Source organism: Culex pipiens, chromosome 2 (assembly GCF_016801865.2).
Source record: "Culex pipiens pallens isolate TS chromosome 2, TS_CPP_V2, whole genome shotgun sequence".
Lineage (NCBI taxonomy): Eukaryota > Metazoa > Arthropoda > Insecta > Diptera > Culicidae > Culex > Culex pipiens.
In genome coordinates, this window is record NC_068938.1 from 152,341,776 (window position 1) to 152,360,675 (window position 18,900).

An 18,900-nucleotide genomic window follows, 5' to 3' on the forward strand; every position below is an offset into this window, starting at 1 on the left:
CCACTCTTGAGGAAGCAACAACGCTGCTACAAGCTTCTAATCTGGCATGGATGTGTTAATATCTTCAAGCCACATTCGAAATGGAGGCGCGTGGTGATTCAGGATAAAAAAAATATTTTTTTTTTCAGATGGAATTAGTTGTTCCTAACCCTAGCTTAAAAATGAGTTTTTCCTCAATTTCAACGTTAATTTTTTTTTACAACGTTAGATGAAACTATAAATACACAGTGAATAAGTGCACACCCAAAAAGGTATGAATTTACCTCTGATTTGATGTAATTTAAATGTAGAGGCATATTAAAATTTCATTTAAGCTCTGCAACTTTTTTTTTTTAATATTATAGATTCAGACAAAATTTAACTTTGATTTTAACTGTGTACATTGAATTATAACTAATAGTGTATCAGCAATTCGTTGAGATAAGTAGCATCATGATAAGAAAAAGATCAGTTCAAGTAAATGGATACTATCTGGATTGTTTGCTTCACTAAACCACGCAATCCGTTTTGTTTTCTCACAAAGCTTACAGAGCACAGCAGGCCAAAACTGTGAATAACTACAAATCAATGTTTCTTCAGAAAGGTGTCCAAACCAGAGGATCAACTACATTTAGTAAGTTTAGTGTATTTTCTTATCTAAAGATTTTCAATTTTTATCACGTTTGATATTATTCTGAAATAGTCTGAAAAAGTCATATAAAATAATTAATAAGCAAACAGAGAGTGAATTTATGTTAAAAGCAACTCTTTTTTCTGTGTAATGTTCAGAACAATTTAATTTTTAGAACTATTGAAAGATGACAATGTTATGCATAACATGGTTATTGTTTAAGTTTCTTTTTAAATTTAGTTGCTTAACAATGGAATTTAAAAATGTAGCATAATATTTTAAACTAGAATTTTGAAAATAACTTGTTCAAAAGCTTTATTGCTCTATTTTATGCTTTAAACTTCAAATTACTTGTGTAAGCATCCATTGATAATAAAAAAATCATGAATTGATTGACTTTCATGTGAATATTTTCTTGTGCAGACAATTTATTTAATATATTTAATACATATAAATCTATGAAAATATCATTTTAAAATTCAATCTAAAAAATGACAATCTTAGCAAAATGTATACACACAAAAACAAATATAAACCAGTTAATCACAAAGTATGTTAAGTTTGACAAAAAGAAACTAAATTTTCCGTTCCAAGCTAGAAATAAAATATCGGAACAATGTATCAAAATTGATTGGAATAGGATATTTATCATGAATAAATCATTGTAAAGTTTATTTCAAGTTTTTGTCCCCTTCCTTTCTTAAAAAATTCCCCAAAATAGCTCTTTAAACTAATTGTAAAATCGATTGTAATCTGTTGAATACATGGTACACGGCTTTTTATATATAAATATTATATCTAATAGAGGCAAATTTTAATTTTTTTTCATAAGTTTATTGATATTTGGCAATTTTGTCAAACTTTTAATGGTGCTTACAATTGTGTTCTATGATTTTAAACTTTATTTTCAACACTTTTATAAAGTCTCTTTGTTTCTCTGTAACCAAAAACTATTTTTTTAATCAAAAACTGTAGTTCACTTTTTACAAAACATTTCATTTTCAAATAAAATGAGAAGAGGTGCCTAGTATTTAGATACACTAACTATGAAAAATATACATATACATATGTACATGTACATGTACATGTACATATTACAGTATGTAAAAAAGTTTTTACACCCCTTGGGCACTATGCACATATTGTGATAAAACATGTAAACAATTTAAATTTTAACAGAAACCTAGTATTACGTTTTGTTCAGATACTCATGCCGAACATTTTGCTACAAAATGCTCGTGAAAAGATGATTTCTATAAAAAGTTATATAACAAATACTATTACAAAAATCAAAAAAGGTTTAAAAAAAGTTTGTACATCTTTCAAAAAATTAACACAAATAAAGTTATTTGTTGATAAATCACCATAAATCCAGTCTACGAACTCCAAATAGGCATCCTTGACTGATTAAAAAAAATATTTGGATTCAATATAAAGTTTACTAACTACTCAGTATAAAAGTTTATATAACTCTGGAAATTCTATATAAAACTTATCTAAACTTAATTTTGAAAACTTTTAATTAAACTAAATGTCAATATATTACCATAGAATTGCTAAATAAACATTTTGGAGTGGGTGTTACACCGTTTTGGGGGTTGATTTTTCGTTGGAAGCCCGGAATTACGTCGTCGGAAAATCCGCCGGCATCCGAACCGGTCCACGATGTGGCATCGGAAAGGGTATAACATTTCCGATCTTTTGATACCCATACATCTAGGTTTTCTATAAAACCCACGTTTTTAAATACCTAGGCAAAAACGTTGTAATGGTTTCGTTTGAGCAACCTGCCAAAAATGTATGGACTTTCGTAATTTTTGTTCTCGTGAAAAAAACATCAACCCACAACAAACTTTTGTTACGGAATTCAGTTAAATTTAATAAAATCTGCACTCAGTCAATTAAAATCTACTAAAATTTCGGTAAAGTTGGACAGGTCCACACCATTTTTTTTAGTAAATATTCACTGAAACTGAACATCAGAATTCGGTGTGTGTACGTTTATTTCTTTACTGGTTTAGTTTTTTTTTTGATTTTATTCTTTGGTTGAGCGCATTTTTTTAAATTTTAAGCTATCAGAAACTATAAAATATTAATGCAAATATTGAAATAAGATACACAAATTACAAATCCTCTACCATATCTTTTTACTGAATTGGTTTTATTGCATTGCTTATTATTTCAAGCTAGAATTGTTATTTCTTAAATATTCTTCAATAATGAGAAAAAAAAAGATATAAATATTTATAACATTTAATACTAGTTTTCTTCAAAGTTATCTTCAAAACACAAATGATTGTTCAACAATGCTTAACAATTGTTGTTGTTTACTTTTTTTCTTGAATCACTTCTTCTCAATAAATAATCATGTATAAATATGATAATAAAGTGATATTAAATCAAGTTTACTACTCTTTATCCGTCTCTGATTTCAAATTCTTCCCCACAGATTTAAAATGATCAAACGCTGCCATCACTCCACTCTTCATCATTAATGATTGCTTTGAAAAACATTTGAAAACGTTGGCACATAAATCTTGGCAAATGTCCTCTTCATTTCACTTTTATCACAAATTTTGATTTATAGACAAATACGATTTGCGATTATTCAAATTTCAAACTTAATGTCCATTTAACGGTTTCAACCTGCTGTAACTACGTTGTAACTTTTTCCTCGGTTTTTACCTTGATTAATGTTTAGCACTTCCTTGACTGGTCAAATAATCACTCAAAAAGTCCAAAATCGCCACCAAAGTTCACAGAAAATTCACAGATTCGCTTGTGCCTCCGTATGTCAAACGGAATCACCGACTGAAAATCACACACCAAACGACCAAAAACGTTAGGAAAATTCGATCTTCACTTAGAACCACTTGCTTGCTTCACCGTCAAAGACCAACTGTCTAGAATGGCACTCCCACCACCGGATCTTATACGAAATATCACACCGGCTCGCGCACACACACGCACACGCAGCCACACAGGTGTGAGCGGAAGTTGATTAGATTAGCGGCGTTTTTTTTTCTTCTCCGCTGGTGACGTCGACTTCAAGCAGAATCCTGAACCGATCTGATCGAGTGTCGATCACGAACTGACGCAGCCACTGATCCGTATACTGCGAGTATGGGTTCGGAACATTGCCGAAAATTACGGGCTGCTCTCGCGCGCGACGTTGACGGTCAACCTGATCCAATTAGAGCGTGGCGAAGCGAGGTGTATACGGGCCCGAATGCGCGCGAGGAGAGCGTCGCGACGCCGCACGATCGATGGTCGATCGTGAGTGAGAGAGCGAGCGCGTGCGCGCGCGCTAAAGATCGGTTGGGAACTCACGGGGAGATGAGTTCCGAGGGCAGCATCCGATACGCGTGGTTTTATCAAGCATCTGCGTGAGTTTCTCTAGGATGACGCCGATGCTGTGTGAGAGCGAGATGTTCGGATAGAACTACGACGTCAAACCGCGTGGTTGATGGAGTACCGCGTGTACCGCGTGACATCAGGGATCTTTAACGGACATTAGATTAAGCTTGAGTGAAAATGTCTGGTGACTAAACAAACATAACGCTGCTATTGTCCGTTTCTCTCAAAAATACACGCCGCGCGGCATTTCAGAATGTGCCGTAGACATTGTTGCCAGCGATTTTCTGCACTTTTGGTGAAATAAAAAACATACACCCAAACGAAAAAAATATCTCAAAATCTGCAACAGTGAATTTGCTGCAGAAAATGTTATATTTTATTACATTTTTTGCAGCAAGCCCATAGATCATTTTTGCCCGCGTGTAAACACGTCAGCGATCTGCAGTTCTCACCAACACATAGAATGCTGGCGCGTCCCCGAGCAACAATCTAGAGAGAACATTATGTTCGCGCTCTGTCCCTCACCATTCATCAAGCGTCCATGGCGCGGTGGTAGCGTGTCGGATCAGCAACCTAGAAGTTGATGGTTCAATCCTCGTTCTGTTAAGGTTTTTTTTCTGCAATACAATCAATCTGCCGTCGGTAATGTCGATAATTGTCGGTAACGGGCAAAAATGTCATACCCCTATATCGCAAAAAATGCATGAGGACAGTTTTCATGCAGATTCTGATATACTTTCATGCTGCCATGCATCAAAATCATGCGACCGCCGGTTGGGTGCACCCAAAGGAAAAATATATCTCAAAATCTGCAACAGTGGATTTGCTGCAGAAAATGTCACATTTTATGACATTTTTTGCAGCAAGCCCGTAGGTCATTTTTGCCCGCGTGTAAAAATTTCAGCGATCTGCAGTTCTCACTAACACATATAATGCTGGCCCGTTCCCGAGCAACACTCCAGAGAGAAAAATATGTTGGTGCTCTTTCACTCACATTTCATCAAGCGTCCATGGCGCGGTGGTAGCGTGTCGGATCAATAACCAAGAAGTTGGTGGTTCAATCCTCGTTCTGTTAAGGGTTTTTTTTTGTGAAATACAACCAAAAAGCCGTCGGCAATGTCGATAATTGTCGGTAACGGGCAAAAATGTCATACCCCTATATCTCAAAAAAATGCATGAGGACAGTTTTCATGCAGATTCTGATATACTTTCATGCCGCCATGCATCACAATCATGCGACCGACGTTTGAGTGTAGGTTAGATTACGCCTAGCACTCTTCTTGTCATTTATTAACTTCTCGCTAACTTGTCGCACGTGCATTTTGGGCCAAATTGAGTTGAGAAAGCCATTTTGTGCAGCTCACAATGCCTCACCTGTTGACCTTCACAGATCCCCAAAATTCGATTTCAATCCTGTCGTGCTATCTTGTCACTCCCTGAAAATTGATGTAAGTGCGATAACTGGCCAAAGGGATTTCAGGTCAGAACGCGTTTGACGCACGTACAAGTTAGACTACCGTAAACATTTGTAATTATAACTCGGGACTCCAGCAACCAACTTCAACCAAACTTCAGGACAATGCACAGAATGGTCAGCCAAACAAAACGTGTTTGTTATTGTATACATTGCGGGCTCTCGTTTTTGTTTATTCAAGGTCAAACATTAAAACGCGTTTTTCTTGGATCGTCGAAATGGCGGGTGCGATAAGATAGCACAACAGCGTCGACCTGTAGTGCGCCATTGCATCGGAATTTGAAGATTGGGTCTTCCGATGGTAAAATCGCATGCAAAAGCATGCACATCACCTTTGTAAGCAGAAGCATGTAATATTGTATGAGAAAACGTATATACAAAAAGCATGTACTCTTTTCAGCCCATGGGTAACAATGAGACACTTTGTTTTTTCTTCATGCAACTTTTCACAGAGACAGTTGAATAACTCTGGCTGTAGACGTCATATAGATCTCATATTTTGGTCAATGTTAGAACAAATTAAAAGAAAGAAAATGCATCAAAAAGCTCTTTAAAACATGCTAATGAAAAAAATACAAAAATCGTTGAAGTTTAAAAACCAAAAGTGTCTCATTGATGACTACCCTACCCTACATGCTTTTTGTGTAAACGTGTACACAAAAAGCATGTACGGACAATATTACATGCTTTTGCTCACAAAGGTGATGTGCTTGCTTTTGCATGCGTTTTTACACAGATTTTTTTTTACTGTGTGTAAGATTAAAGTGAAAATTTCATATTTTTAAGGGGAAAAGAATAAAAGCACTGGCTCGTTGAAGGAAAATAAAATCTGTAAATAGACTTTGCGAAGAATCGCAATTATTTTTGTGACATCACCCTCTTTAACTATATCACAGTGAAGGGACATATACTTAAAATTTTGTTTCTTAGATAAATATCATTTGAAGGAAAAAATAACCAACAAACTTAAAATAGACCATACCATGTTAGTAAGAACGTGAACTGTTTTGAACTTTAGATAGCATGCCATTTTTGTAAGAGGAACTGAATGAATCGCGTGCTTCCAGCATCAAAATAAACCTAACATGTGGCATTTAGTGTACGTATTTATGATAATAACTGTTCATGATTAGCTCTAGTTCCGTTTACCAGCATTAATCGACGGGATTGTTATATCTGATTTGTTAAGTTTAATTAGTGCTCTTGCACAGTCGAAAAAAAGCGAGCATCGATCGTATTACATTTTGTAAAAAAATATGGCTCAATTGTTTTGTAACTTTTCCTTTAAAGTATTGTTGATCACAGTTTTTAATTGAAAAAAATGAAGGTAATTTTTTACTTTACCTTAACTGTGTGGAAAGTTCCAATAAATGTCATGTCTTGTTATTCAAACCTGCTAATCAACACAACTACGAAAGGTGCGATAGAATCTGTTAGCGCTACGAAACGATTTTTTTCCACGAAATTAATGTACCTAGATTGAGGGGAGAGTAAACAAAATGAACTGTGAAGTGATTGCTTGTGAAGCACCTTTCTAACTTATTTTGCATGTTTACTCGGGCGATGCACGAGTTATGTTTTGAAATTGTTTTCAACAAACAAAAATATCAAAAAAGTGAGAGATATTCTATTTTTGGTCGAAGATCATTGAAATGCGATCTGTTTTTTCAGAAAGTTTCTTAGCCGAACGATTTTTTTCATGATCAGGATTGGAATATTCAACATCAAAAGAATTTCACTTAGCACTCACAGAGAGAAAAAAAGAGAGTGACGATCTACTCCCGTGCGCGCAATATCTGTTAGAAAGCAAAGCAATCTAAATGGGTTTAAGAATTAGTATAAACAAATAGTCCAGCATGCTTGTTCTTTATGAAAATATTATCGGCCGTGAGCTGAATAGACTGCATGTTTGTCATTGGCCTATATAAATTGTTTTGCTTGAAATATACCAATGCTTTTAAACAAAACAAACTTGATCAAATGTACGAAAAATAATTGAGAAATTCATGAAAAACAATTGTTCAATTCTTAATGTTCTTTTGAGAGAAAAGTTCGGTAGGGATAAATGAGAGTTTTTGATTATTTCACCGCTAAATCATGAATTTCAAAGAGTGTAATATTTCGGTGAAATGGAAATTTAGCAAAATTGTCAACACTTGGATGACTGACTACCGTAGAGGTTCCATGACCGGTGATTGATACAAGCTCCTGAGTCAATGCTACTCACAAATCTCGTGAGGGCACATAATCCAATTGAGTAAGAATGTCGTTTAACAGATTGTACGTGTGTGTGTTCATGTGTAGCGTAAACTGCACTGTCACTGTGTGTGATTGTTCTAAATAACTCGGATACAACGCTCTGAGACTCGGGTCGAGTGTGGAAGCATTATGATCAAAAGAGAGGAAGTGAGAATTATCTCATCTCGGGTGGACGGTTGTTGTTGTTTCTGTCTGCTATGCGACTGCGTTGGCAGCATAATCTGATTGTTATATGCGGATTGAGGAAGATGAACGTGTCTGCTGTGGCAACGGAATTAGATAAAGTGGGGACACTTTAGTGGATGGAACATAGATAGACAGTGGGTGAAAGTGATCTTCTTTTTAAAATATTTATTTTAGCTCATTTTACTTCAGTTGTATAGATTTTTGTGTCATTTTGTGTTCTGTAAATACAATGCAAGTAAATTTATAAAAAAAGACAAATAATTAACTGTGAGACATAAAATTAAGACGCCAATTTCTAAGAAAATTTTAAAGGCACTTGACATTTTTTCGCGTTTCTATCAAGAAGTTTGCAAAACTCAAATTACTTTTAACAATCAGTTCAATCTTTACTGTCATTGCAGCAACTCGGGGTAATGAATTTAAATTTCTGGGAAACCTTGCGAATTAATGACTAAACGTGACCCATTTTCGCTCACACGAGCGCACGAGCTTTATAGATGCCAATGAATCATGACCAATTTTAAGCAATGCAGTTTCTCAAAGGTGAAATACGCGTCCGGTGAAAACGTTGAAATTTCATCAGCCTCGCCAAAATAATAATTTCATTTATGCAGCAAACTGCGCCGAAAAAGTCCACAACTGCAAGCTTTATAATGAAAATCACTTTTTTCGCATTTGCAGTCGCGCAGGCTCATCAAGGCGTGAACTCTGCTCGCGCGCGCGCAACTACCTTAAACAGTGCTAAGGGTGGGTGTGCCACTTTCGAAAGTTTAAAGTTCCCCCCATTGTATTGCTGAAAAATATTAAGGCATCCGGATTCACCGCACCGCAACAAGTGGGAAACGTCACGAAATTATAATTATTGTGAGGGGTGTGATTTGTCCTAGGCAGAAAATTGTCACTAAAATGAAAATATTTTGAGATTTTCTACCGGAAAAAATGCTATTATTTTGAAAACAATTAAACTACTTCTTCAAATTAATGCATGTTATGTTCAATATGAATTTAAATGTTTAAATGAATTTTAATGATAACAAAAAAAGTTCCTTTTTTAAGGTTACTTGAAATGTCATGGAAAAAAAATAGAAATTAGAGTTTAAAAAATGCATCTTATTCACTTAGTAATGAGGTTAAGTTTTTATCAACTAGACCAAACATATTTTTCAGGATCGAAATTATTCCTGGCCTCATATTTTGTGAAATGTTATTTCTACCTTTTTGTGTGATCTGTTAAGTTTTGAAAACATTTGGACAACCATTTGGAATTGATTCATACTTGCTTTTGGTGTTGTCATGTTTTCTATTTGGCATATGTTGTAATTTATTTCTTTAGCTATGACATGTTTCCGAAAATGACAATTGGTTTTCAACTTTTTAGTGACGAGATTTTTTTACCGAAAGAATAAAAAAAAAGGTTTTTGCCTTGTGGTACACCAGAAATTCACTAATATTTAACATATTTTTGAACGAGCCATAACGTTGAAATTGATATTAATTTATAAACGCAGGAGAATTTATTTTAAATTGTAAACTGTAATAAGGTCCAATAAGCTAATGTAAACATTGAGTGATTGATGGACATTAACATATTTTTCTTAAACAAATGGATTTTTTTCTTTGAGGCTTAAAATATTTTCGGCATAACAAACAGTTTGAAATGGTAGCTAACATTTTATTCTTCACTTACAATATATTTTTTGCGGAGATCTGTTTTTTCGAAATCGTAAATTTTGTTTTGAATTTCGTTAATCTTGAAATCATTTGATTTAAACATGATTTCAGTTTTTCAGAGAAAATATGGTTGTCTAGCTGGCAAATGAATTTTTAGAAATGTTAAATGTGAGGAGGTTACACTCATTGTTTATATTTGCTTATTGGACCTTATCAAATTGGTTCAAAAATTAAGACAATGTTTTCAGTACCGTAAACCGGGTGACTTTGATAGGATTTCAATTTATTTTTGGAATATTTTCCATCCAATCATATTTAAGATGTTCAAACTTTATTTGTACGTTAAATGTACCATCACTAAAGTAGCTGATTTAGTTTTAATGAAAAAAAATCAATGTTTATATTTAGTTGACTAAGTTTATAAGCTTTTTAACAAAATACATTTTGTTGTAGGTAAAATTGTTAAAAAGTCGTAATTTTGCCTGTTTTTTTAACTCGTTTTGTGTATAAAATTATATGTATTATATATTTATATTGCATTTTATACTGAATTCGAAGCACTTATCACAAGTTTTCACATTTTACATGAAATTTATTCAACTGAAATCGCCTATAAATATGGAGATTTTTTTTAAATTAAGTTTCAAAAACACATATATTTAATATTTATAAACTTATTTAATCTTCTCCTAGTGGAAAATTGTCAAAAGAATCCGAAAATGCATTCCGTTTAACGATTCAAAATCATGTTCATTGAGAAAATTATGACACTTTGAGAAGTTTAAAATAATGAATTTCATCAACATTTTCTTAACTTTACTTTACTTTTTAAACTTTTCAAAATTTTATAAAAAGTTCTTCTTGAGGTACTTTGAACACTTCTATACCACGATCAGTATGATTCTAAACCATTCCGTACGTATTTTAATTGTATTTTAATTGATTCAAAAGCGCTCTCATTTTTAATCAGTTTGAGATACGATTTTTAACATGCTTTGTTTAATTTTGAAAATAGTGTCCCCAATTTTACGGAAATTAAAAAAATAAAATAATAAAATCGAAAACATTTCATTAACAACGCTGACCATTCTTAGAGAATAGCTTTTTTTTGAATTGTTTGATGAAGCAAACAAAACAAGACACAAAAAATGACAGCTGTCAAAATTTATGATTGTTATTTGGAACATTTTTTTGAGTTCTTCATTTCTAGAGTATTTTTGAATAGGTCCTATAAACATATAAAAGACAATAGCTTATAGGTCCTTTAAAAAAAAACTCTGGATTTCTAAAATGGTAGTTTTTATCTATGCAAAGAGTTTTTTAAAACCTGTGTTCAGTTGAAATTATTTTAGAAACATTTTCTTTAAAATCGATTGTAATGCTGCAACTAACAATGTTGTCAAATTCGTAAACAGATGTTTGCGATAACGTCAACAGGATACAGTTCCTCAAAGATTCCTCAATCTCCCATAAACTTAATGAATAATATTTGGGTCAACATCAAGACGCACAAAATATGCGCATAAATATTTCTACGTCGTCGGTCGTCGATTTCGAGCCCCGAAGACTATGACGTCGCTTGACCGCCGATCTTCGGTAATTGTGGGCGCGCGCAATCTCCAGGCAAGTCGCCGCGCCGCGCTGCCATATTACATAACTCCTGCGCCGACTGCGCGTGCCTCCACATGCCCGAGATCTGCACGGACTGGTTTCTGCAGCAGCAAGCCTGCTGCTCTTGGTCGTTCGATTCCCGCGCAAGACCTCCGCTGCTGTGCGTTGATTCGGTCAGGTTGACTTTCACTGCTGCTGCGCTGGCCTGGCCTGGACTACTGACAGACTGACTGACTGTGGCATTACACACGGCCCGCCGAAAAGAAGCCGAACGACCTTCGACAAAAGTTGTAATCCTGTTTCACATCACACTTGAGGCACTGCACGTTCCATGAAGCGCGCGTTGATGTCCATAACTTCGCACCAGGCTGGCTGTCCCCAATTACACTTTCCCAAAACCTTCGATGGTCACCACCAGCAGCACCACAACCGAATACCAATGCGAGGCCCAACTTCCAAATGTGACCCTTTGGAATGTGTGCCGATTAGGGCGTGCAGCACCACTGCTCCAAATTTGGCCGGAACCTGTTACGTACACGATCACTGTCACTGCACCGATTAACGCTCAGCTACTGAGTACCGAGACTCCACGTGGTCAACCCGCGTACGCGTTACGCGTAACGGACACACACTCACTCGCTAAACCGTTGCGGCTTCACACGGTCACGCACTACCCGCTCACGGATCTTGGAGAGGTCGCTTCGCGTCGCGCGTGATATCTCAACTGAAAGTGAATTTCGTGACAACCGAACCGCACGAGTAGGGAGTAGGAGGTTTTGGAATTGCAGAAGGTTGGTAGAGGTTCGCGTCCGCACCGCGCCGAAGGAGACTTTCGACTGACTGTGGACGCTGCCGTTGGGGGACCCCGTTGCTGTGGACAATTGCGCGGACGAAGACGTCGTCGTCGTCGTCGGGTGGTGGTGTTGTCACATAGGCCGCGAGTCCGAAAACCTGCAGGTTTCGGCGAGGTGCAGTTGCACCGCACACATGTGAGCCGGGACTAGTCCGGGTGAAAGAAAGAGACGGCGGGGTACGTTGGACAGAGAAAGGTTGAGGAGGTCCGAACGTTTTGCGTTGCGCGGTCAGCTGGGGACGTCGGCGTCGCGACGTTCAGACGACGACGTCGTCCGTTGTTGATTAGCCTGGCCGCATAATGGATGCCAGCATTATTGTGATTGACAAGTGAGGTATGGCCTTTTGTGACTTGAGGTATGTGATATGCGAGAATGGGTCTTTTCAGAAGGAGCGGTCAGCTAGGATATGATGCGGTGTTGGGTCATTCTAAGTGATTTTACATTGACTGAACTGTGACGGCTTCTATGTTGCGTACTACTTTAGCACGAGAACGTTTTCTAATTTAATCAAAAGTCGTGTCCACATAATGAAGGCAAATTGAGGTGGCATGATTTGTTTGAGGATTTATGGGTGTCTGACGTGTTTAGGTTTGGGTTAGGGTGTCGTCAACCATAGTAAATAATGAAAATCACTCCGTCTTTTCAGTAGAATACTAATACTTAACGGACAAAGTGAATTTTGAAAATGGAAAATGTCCTTCAACCTTATATGTCCTTCAGTCCACATGTATTATTTTGACTAAAATTATGTTTTGTGTAAATAGAAAGTTTAATTAAACACTATTTTTTACTTTATATTTTTCGGTTAGGTTTGGCATTCGGTCTGTTTGGGGAATCAAAACACTTGTATGCACTCTTTTGCCTTCCTCACCTCACTGAGGAAAGGCTATAAAATCACTCTAAAAATGAGCTTCTTTATTCGACTTCCTAGACCCACCTTCACGTATACCTATCGACTCAGAATCAAATTCTGAACAAATGTCTGTGCGTGTGTCTGGATGTGAGTCCGAGCACCCAAAAATATGCACTCGATTATCTCCGGACTGGCTGAACCGATTTGGTCTCATTCGAACCGTCTTGGGGTCCCACAAGACCCTAGTTAATATTATGAAGTTTAGAAAAGTACTTCAAAAGTTATGCTGAAAAAACGGTTTTAGCTAAACTTCGGAAGATTGTAAAAAGGGTGGTTTTTGTAAGAAAACCCGTCATGCTATATATTGTTAGAAAGGTATTTGAAAGACCTTTCTAATGCGTCTAAAAGATTGAAGATCTGACAACTCAATCAAAAGTTATGAGCACTTAAGTGTTATTTATACACTATTTTGAGGCCGGATCTCAAATATTTTGATGAAAAAGTTGTCCGGATCTGTTATGCGACCCATCGTTGGATAGGTAATCAAAAGACCTTTCCAACGAGCCCAAAAGATTGAAGATCTGACAATCCTATCAAAAGTTAAAAGTACTTTAGTGTTTTCAATACACTTTTTTGAGGCCTGATCTCAAAAAAAAATCAAATTATTCGCTTTACAGCATTGCCTTTTCGTTCTCGATTGCGAGATTCCTTCTCAAAACTAGGTGTCCGAAGGCTTGATTGTTGAGGCAATCGCAAACCTCTTTTTACACCTAAGCTTCCATCCACCCCGGGATTCGAACTGATGACCTTTGGATTGTGAGTCCACCGAGGCAGGACCCAGGGAGACGACTCCTACACCTGGACTGAGCTAACGACCTAACCTCTAGGTTAGACCGGTTCCAACATTTACTTCCCCTTCCGACGGAAGGCGTGATCAGACAAATCTCGTCTCAATATTTGCCACCGGGACCGTCTGGGATCGAACCCAGGCCGACTGGGTGAGAGGCAACCACACTTACCCCTACACCACGGCCTGATCTCAGATATTTTGATAAAAATAAGTGTTATTTATACGCAGTGTAGTGTATTCACTTGATGAATGTGAGGAAGGTGGATTAAGTAACGTTTTTTTTGTGAATCCATAGGGAGATGGCGTCGCTATTTTTAGACCACATTTTCCACTTTTTCTCAATCGAAACTGACTACTTTATCGACTTCATTTTGCTGGGCGAGATAGGACGCCTTCTATTTTTAGACGATGACTCAGCACTTTTCCACTCTTGCACTTAAAAAAACAGATGGCAGCACGATGTAACGCCACGTCCCTATTAACAGAATTCTGAGGAACGTTTTTTGAAAAATAATTATTGGAGTTTGATAGTATATTCATGCGTCATGCGTCTACAGCAAAATTTACTGAGAAATAATGTTGAAGGAGAAGCATGATACTTTGAGCTAGTTTGATATACCGAGGCTTAGGCCAAAGAATTCCCATGCTAAATTTCAGCCAAATCGGAGCACTTTTGATTTTGAAACTGCTGATTTGACTTAGAATTGGAAACATTTATGAAAATAAATCATTTATATGGGTAATTCTCCGCCACACAGCAGTTGCCCAGACCCCTCTTCGATTTGCGTGAAACTTAGCAGGGTTGTTTTTTAGAGTACAACAATGTTCTACAAAGTTGTAGATCAGACAATTACAAAAAAATTAATATAAAGACATAAGGGGTTTGCTTATGAACATCACGAGTTATTGCGATTTTACGAAAAAAAATGTTTTGAAAATGTTGGTCGTCGTTGATCATGGCCGTTCATGGTCACCCGCGACAGACACGGACGACAAAACAAAGAGAAACGAAAAAAGTAACTGTTTCAAAACTTTTTTTTTCTTAAAATCGCGATAACTCGTGATATTTATAAGCAAACCCCTTATGTCTATATATCAAAACTTTTGTAATTGTCTGCTCTACAACTTTGTAGAACATCGTTACACTCTAAAAAATAACCCTACATATTAAGAAAAAACACGAAATTTCAAATTGAAAAATTTTGTTCTAAATGAAAAAATGACCCTTCCATTTAATTTCCCATAAAATAACATGTTCCAAATTTTTTTAACAGTCGAGTAACGGAAAATGGGAGAACTTTTTTAGTGTTTTTTTCGATGAAAAATACGTTTTTTCGGAATTCTCAGTACGCCATCAAATCGGGCGTCTAACTTTACATAAAAGTCCCTTTGACACCAAATTTCTATTTCATTACCGTTTCAGGCTGCAAATTATTGAAAACACCTCTTTTTTCGCATGTTCAAAAATGGAAGGGGTCGTACCGACCCTCCGTCACGAGATATCAAAAAACGGACCTCGGTTTCGTGATCAGGGACAAAAGTTACCCTTAGGACAAAGTGTCACGCAAATCGGAGAGGTGTCGGCCAACTTTTCCCGATTTCGTGTGAGTTGGTAGCAGGGATGGAATAATCGCAAAAAAATCAATTTCGCTAGCGAACTTTCTTCACCCGCGAAAGAGAGAGGAGGCAAATCACGCAAAAGAAAATCGCTCCCGAAATTCTTCAAGAAAATCAATCTGCTGATGATTTTTTGTGAATTTCCTTGTCAGCACCACTTAAAAATATTTATTTCACTTTGTTTACACACATTACCCATCTACAAAATGTGACAGGTCGTTTTTCGACGTGTGATGTTACACTTGCAAGTGTAGTAGTGAATAAGATGTTCCGCCGAATAATCAAGATGATGATTTTTTTAGATTTCTTTTACCGATCTTTCGTGCGCGAGAGAGGAGTGTCATGCTCCCTTTGGATTTTTTCTCTTGATGAACCTCCAATGATTTTCTTTTGATGATGATTATTCCATCGCTGGTTGGTAGAGAATTACCCATATAAAATAAGTATAAAAAAAACATTTATCTCAAATCGTCGTCAAATGTCGTGCTTACTTGTCGCACGTGCATTGAATTAAGAATGCCATTTTGTGCAGCTCACAATGCTTCACCTTTTGACCTTCACAGATCCCCTAAATTCGATTTCAATCCTGAGATATTCAATAAAACCCGAAAAAACTCCATGCATTTTTTGTCACTTTTCATATGAAAGAAGATTCAATCTTAACACAGCCTGAAAATTGATGTCAGTGTGACAAAGGGCAAAGGGATTTTTGGTCAGAACGTGTATGACACAAGTGCGAACTCGACTACCGTAAAGATTTGTAATTATAACTCGGGACTCCAGCAACCAAATTCAACCAAACTTCAGAGCAACGCACAGGATGGTCAACCAAACAAAACGTGTTTGTTAGTGTTTACTTTGCGTGCTCTCGTTTTTGTTTATTCAAGGTCAAACTTAAAACGCATTTTTCTCGAAAAAAAAACGAGATTCGAACCCAAGATCTTTGCCTTATCAAATCTGTGCCTTCACAGTGTCGGCAATCCCGGTTCGATAATGACAATATGAACTCAGATGTATCCTTGAATGTTTGGACCTGTCGAATGAAAAAAAAAAACAGGTTTTTAAATACGCAATCTTTCTAAAATTAAATCAAGCAATTTCTCAATGACAAATTAAATGCATTTCTATCACGAAACAAGCTCGGGTCAAAGCTATTGTGTCACAAAAGCCGTCTAACCACTTTCAACTCCACTCAAACAGGATGGAAGCAAGCAAAAAATATCAACATCCTGGGCAAGGTCAGTGCTGTGCAAAAAAAAAAAAAAAACTCGTCACACCATGGTTGTGCAGAAACCCAATCTGGGTCACGCCAAAAGACATATCTTTATGATGCGTCCCCATTGATACGGTGTATGCCGCGGTGTCTCCACCGTCGAGTAAACTGACGCAAACTTGCACGGTTTTTGACAGCAACAACAGCAACAACCCCCTGAGAGTCCGTTCGACCGATAGATTTCCCGAGGCCGCCAAGCCGTTAGGAGTCACTCGGCCAAAAAAAATACAATTCCCCCACCCCGAAAAAAAAGTGGAACCCCCTCGAGGGGTCCACCAACCGTGGCCGAGGGCCGAGGTTCAAAGTGCCGAACAAAATATATATATTTGCGCATTGTAGGTCATTGTTTTCAGCGGCTGAGGCGGTCCCCTTAACGCATTATTGATCTGGAGGGGGGCTAAGAGTTGAAGGAGGGGGCATGATGTAACATGCTGAGGGCGAACACCTATTGGAGTAGTCTGTTTGACCCCTCTACGCTAGGCCAGGTTCAACGGTGTAAGTTGGAATTCCGATCAGCTTTGGATCACAAGCTTCACGAACTTTCAACGCCAATTATGAGAACATCGAGTGAATTTCGGTACGGTCGGCGATCAGTTGCTGAAATTCGCCAAATCAACTGATCAAATTTTGGTTGCGACATCACGCATGTGTAGATGTTGCGCGACGGATTGAGTTGAAAAATGTTGCACTGCGGTGGCAATTGATGTGGGATGTTGGTATTCTTCTGAAAAGATCTTGAGGTATGTAGCTTTCATGCGTTTCCTTTCAAAGTTTGTAATAATTCGTAACGATACATTTTTTTTCTTCGCAAATATTTTTTTACCTTCTTTTAAATCGCCAAATTTCTACAAGATACAAGGTACCGTCATCAAGGGTGACATTGGGTTCGGGGGGTGAGATTGGGTCATACAAATTTCACCATTTTTGTACAGGCTGGTCTTTTTCTCAGAACACTTTAACGCCAGAGACTTTGGAAAACGATTTTTTGTTTAGTAAACTTTTGAGTTTCAATTTATTTGGCAGTGCTGCCAATCGATGGAAAATTTTATAATTTTTTAAAGACATCAAATTACGACGTTATAATTACCTAATGGGAATATTTTTATATAAAATGCTACTTTTTTAACTTGTATAAGTAATGCCTTAGTTTGGCAATTTCTGCAAATATTAATTGAACAAATAATTTTGCAGAAACAACTCACTTTCAAATGATCAATTAAAAACAAATATGTTATAGATCAAATTTATTTAAATATTCATTTGCGTAGCGGAAAAAATTAGATATTAAGGCTTAAAAATCGCTGGAAAAAAAATTTATCTACAAGCGTAGAAAAAGAAACAGGAAAATTGATGTTTTCTAAGTCATTGACATCGGCAATTAGTTGCTGAGATATCGACATTAGAAATGGAGGGTTGTTTGGGTGAGACTTGGAAAACATCAATTTTCCTGTTTCTTTTTCTTTAAGGCGCTGTTTCTCAGCAACCAGAGGTCCAATTTGGGTTCTGCAACCTAGGTATATAAAAACGTGGGTTTTATAGAAAACCTAGATGTCTGGGTATCAAAAGATCGGAAATTTTATGCCCTTTCCGATGCCATATAGGTTGAGTTGTGAATTGTGGACCGGTTCGGATGCCGGCGGATTTTCCGACGACGGAATTCCGGGTTGGTGCGAAATTTCAACGAAAAATCTATTCTAGCGATACAAAGACCCCCAAAAAGTTATTATACCCACTCCAGAATGTTTATTTAGCAATTCTATGGTAATATATTGACATTTAGTTAAATTGAAAGTTTGCAAAATTAAGTTTTGATATGTTTTATGTAGAATTTCCAGAGTTTTATAAACTTTTATACTAAGTAATTAGTAAACTTTATATTCAATCCAAATTATTTTTTTAATCAGTCAAGGATGCCTATTTGGATTTGGGAGACTGGATTTTTGGTGATTTGTCAACAAATAACTTTATTTATGTTAATTTTTTGAAAGGTGTACAAACTTTTTTTGCACCTTTTTTTATTTTTGTAATAGTATTTGTTATATAACTTTTTATAGAAAACATCTTTTCATGAGCTTTTTGTAGCAAAATGTTCGGCATGAGTTTCTGAACAAAACGTAGTACTAGGTTTATGACAACATTAAATTGTTTACATGTTTCATCACAAAATGTGCATAGTGCCCAAGGGGTGTAAATACTTTTTTTACATACTGTAAATAAAAGCCAGATATGACAACTTTTTTTCGGATAATTGAACCTATATAACTTATTATAAATAAAACTTTAAT

General features: G+C 36.5%; 1 protein-coding gene across 1 annotated transcript in view; it reads right to left on the reverse strand.

Annotated features, from left to right (window-relative positions):
• Positions 1 to 3,652, reverse strand: part of LOC120422173 (fatty acyl-CoA reductase wat-like) — a 68,973-nt gene extending 65,321 nt beyond the window's left edge. The window contains exon 1 of the mRNA XM_039585549.2: positions 3,296 to 3,652. The gene's annotated coding sequence lies outside the window, so the exon portion shown is untranslated. The remainder of the gene's footprint in view (positions 1 to 3,295) is intronic.
• Between the last annotated feature and the right edge of the window lie 15,248 nt (positions 3,653 to 18,900).